The sequence below is a fragment of the Phalaenopsis equestris genome, unplaced genomic scaffold (genome assembly GCF_001263595.1).
Source record: "Phalaenopsis equestris unplaced genomic scaffold, ASM126359v1 Scaffold235439, whole genome shotgun sequence".
NCBI classification, from domain to species: domain Eukaryota; kingdom Viridiplantae; phylum Streptophyta; class Magnoliopsida; order Asparagales; family Orchidaceae; genus Phalaenopsis; species Phalaenopsis equestris.
This window is the reverse complement of record NW_018253310.1, coordinates 8,674-12,678: the sequence shown is the minus strand read 5'-3', so window position 1 is coordinate 12,678 and position 4,005 is coordinate 8,674. Positions and strand designations below refer to the sequence as shown.

The following is a 4,005-nucleotide window of genomic DNA, read 5'->3' as shown; positions in this document are numbered from 1 at the left end:
CACGCGGCTATAGCTGGGTTGATTGGGAGGAGATGGCCACTTGTCTAACTTTCGGGCGGCTCCTCATATCCACCCGGCTTTGATGAGAAATCCCGACGAATTGTCCGTGCGAGGTTCATCCCGGTGACCCTTTAAGAGATTTGTTGACTTTCATCCATCATGGAATTAGATCTCTCCCAGTTAGCATGTGTCAGGCGGATAAATGCGAACTTTCAAATTGCCCCAAGTGGGCCCCAGCTTGCCAAGTCATCTTCTCTTTTGGCTGTTGAATTTAGATTCGTGCCAACACGTTTTTTATGTACAAACACTTATGTTGCATTTTTTCCCCTGGTTAACTCTTATTTAAGATAACTCATAAGCCACTCATTGGAAGCATTAAAAAAAAACTCTCCTTTTTAGAAAGATTGCCACATCTAATATAATCAATGAAATTTCCGAGGCACTCAACAGGACAACTGTCTAAAATAGTAATATTATTTATTTATTTACTTAAATCAAGCATATAGATAAGACAAATCCAACGAGCTCAATATCGCTTAATTATGACATTATTAAGGAACTTAAATGTTCATAAAACATCATATGAAAGAAGGAATTTCTCCGGACTGTCCAATGAAATAGTTTGATTAACAGTTAAGGTGATTGACATGGATCTCAAGATATTTTTTGGACAAGAAACACTCAAACTCAAATTTAAAATCATCTAGAACTAGATTTTAGCAAACATACAATCAAACTCATTGGTTCGACAAAACAAACTCAATGACACCAAATTTGGCCCAATTTGAGCGAAAACAAGTCCGAATCAAGTCATTAAATCACTTTTAGAAGCTTTGTGTGGTTATTTGGAGTGTCAAATGGATTCCAAATCTTAAAAGTTTATAATCAAATCAAGCATATAGATAAGACAAATCCAACGAGCTCAATATCGCTTAATTATGACATTATTAAAGAACTTAAATGTCCATAAAACATCATATGAAAGAAGGAATTTCTCCGAACTGTCCAATGAAATAGTTTGATTAACATAAGATGTCACTCCCATAATCCATAAATAGAGTCATACACCCTTCGCAAAAAAGGTCTTCATGAAAGAGGACCTAGACTTGAACTAGGAGGAGAACTCGAGATTTTTTCTGAACTCAAATATATGGCAAACACTTCCTACTTCTATGGCTACAAACACTAGCGACCTCTGCCCACCAGCCGCAGTCGGCTATCATTGGCCCATCCCTGGCAATCGCTATTGACAGACCTTGTAAAGTAACAACGTACATTGCGAAGCAACGAAGCATCGTGCAGATTAGCGACTAACGCAATGTCCTAGATACTATGCAATGTCGTACCCTGGATGGTGTGCAAATGTTCAAGAAACAACTCTCAGTAGTGACCACTTTGACCATTATATATCAAACCCTTCTGCGCACTGATGTTGTACTTCGAGAAACATTGCAAACCTTTCCAGGTTGAGGGATAAGAGTTCATATTTGTACTTGAAAAATCATAGGGCATCATTATAATTGACTGAGACATCTGGTTTTTTCCATTGTTGGAGTTTTTCAAGAAAAAATTCACGGTGTCTTCTCCTGTTATTTTCTCATATGTGTGTGTGAAGTATGTCATACTACACAGATATGTTAATTTATTACTCTATTATCGTAGATTTTTTATCATGCAATAGTTTGGCACCATCTATGTGAAATGAAGTCCCATTGAGCACAGTCTAGAAGTCCAAGGTGCTAAGCCTCTGCTTCATTTCCCAATAATTCAATTTTCCCGTAAGCGATTGCACCTCTAGCAGAGTGAGTACCGCGAATGGATGAGTCTCATAATAATATCCTCCGGCCTTTTTGCAAGGTGAGACAATAAAAATAATATATATTGGAGTAGTGCAACTACCTCAAAATCCATCAATCAGAGGTATGTGATTAGCACCCCATCTGTACATTAAAGTTCTTCTTTAGGAAGCGGACCTCTCGTACACTGTTGGCTTCAGCGACAAATCTCCAACATACGTGGAGATATTAGCTTAACATTCATGAAATCCATGATAAGATGTGGCTTCTGGCACTAGAAAAAGCCATTTCTCTACTTTGCATAATTCTCAAGTCTTTTCCATTGGTTGAGATTGTCCATCAACACCCTATTCCAACAGGTTCAAGTTCCCAACATTAATCCTTATGATGGGATGTATGAGCCATCATGAACCTATAACAAGCTTCTAAATTGCTCTTTCATCAACTTTCCTCCTCTACTCTTAAAGGCCGTGTGCCTATTTTATTTTATTCATTCCCAAGTGAATCTTTTATACACTTGATGAGCTTGTCAAATAGTTCGCAAAGTAATTCATAACAAATCAAAGATATTTCAATCTCCACTCTTCTCCTTGGGATTAATCGAGGGGAGGTCATGAAGAGATGATTTTCAAAGCATTCTTTAATGTGGGGGGCAACCTTCATTACAATCTCAAAAGATCATTCATGTCATTGTCTTGGGCACAATTGTGGTGATTTAGTCTTCCCGCATCATATTTAAACATCATGTCTGTGAAAATCAATTCTAGAATGAGGGGAAACATTCAATATAGTCTCGAAAGGTCATTCATGTCAATGTCTCAAACAAGATCATGGTGGGGTAATCATCCCACCATCTCATCCAAAAATTAAGTCTACAAGAAACTCTTTCAAGTCGAGGGCAATTTTAATCACAACTTTAAGAGAATACTCACGTCAACATCTTAATATGACAATAAGATTAATCATAAACCAAAGATGTCCAACTACAAAGCACTCTCTTAGTTCCCCCTTATCATACTGGAGTTTCTCATCAAGTAGGTCAATGAGCTAACCTCCTCAATATTCAATAAATAAGTTAGGTGAAAGAATCCGAGAAGTTGGGCAAAAACAACCCAGAAAGTGGGTGAATATAACCCAAAGATGGGCAAAAACATCTCATAAGTTGGGTGAAAGTATCTTAGAAGTTGGGCAATATCTTCACAAGAGATGAGGCAATGACAACACAGAAGAAAAGACAACAAAAACCTCAAAAAGAGACTCCAAAAAATTCTTGCTTCGCGATCTCAGACTGTATTGTGATAATCAAAGGATGTATTGTGAAATAAATGCACTATTAGAAATTTTAGAAAGCCCCACGTCTAAAGATGTATGAACAAATATACTAGCACAATATTTACAAATCACATCTAAAAAGTGAAAGCCTACAAAGAGCAACATACCAGAACACACTCCTACAAGTCACTTCCTGCTTAACTCTCCTTCTGAGCAAGCAGGGGTCTTTAGACACTTAAGTAGAAGGCATGTCTTCGGTGTCAGCTCCAATCCAATGATACATCAGAAGACTTAATTGAATGATTTTGTACACTAAGTCTGCAACTTCATGTTCTCCTCTTTAAGAGCCAATATCCTTGCTTGAAAAACCTACAAATTCTCCATATTCTGATCAAGATTAGCCTATGTCTCCCTCAGTTCTTCTCTAGTAACCATTAGTTCCCAGCACTGCCAAGGGAAAAAATCGCTATGGATGATAATTTGCCCTTGCACTTTGCAAGCTGATTTCCTATTTATAATATGTGTATTGCACTGGAGTCATTTTCCCTTTTATACTCGTGAAGAAGATACTTGATCTTTGCAAACTCGGTCTTCTATGCCTTTGAGGAAATGATCAAATCATTTGTAGATTCACAAGACATCGGGCATCTTAGAACGTGGGAAATATCCTTCAAGAAGCGCAGAAACAACCTAGAAAGAGCTTTTGGGGCTGCACTACACCTACACAAAAAGAGGCACACCAACTGCCCAAATGAACTCAAGGGTGTGCGCTACTCCATTGCAAAAGGGCACACCAGTAGGCCAAGGGCCTCCAAAAACATCAGGGAAGAAGTTTGTCTTCTCCCTTCTCATTCAGGCCAGTTAATATGCTAAAAAGCCAAGATAAATGCAAAAAAAAATCGCAAATCCAGACAAGCCTATGGTAGCCCCTACCCAA

General features: G+C 38.1%; 1 protein-coding gene across 4 annotated transcripts in view; it reads right to left on the bottom strand.

Moving 5' to 3' along the window:
- The window catches only part of LOC110039122 (PLASMODESMATA CALLOSE-BINDING PROTEIN 3-like), a 20,950-nt gene that overhangs the window by 11,230 nt on the left and 5,715 nt on the right, over positions 1-4,005 (bottom strand). For 2 of the 4 annotated variants that reach the window (XR_002295491.1, XR_002295490.1), the window contains exon 1: positions 3,236-3,971. The exons of the other annotated variants lie outside the window; for them this stretch is intronic. The gene's annotated coding sequence lies outside the window, so the exon portion shown is untranslated. Of the gene's footprint in view, positions 1-3,235; positions 3,972-4,005 lie in introns of those variants that run through there. 4 annotated transcript variants of the gene reach the window in all.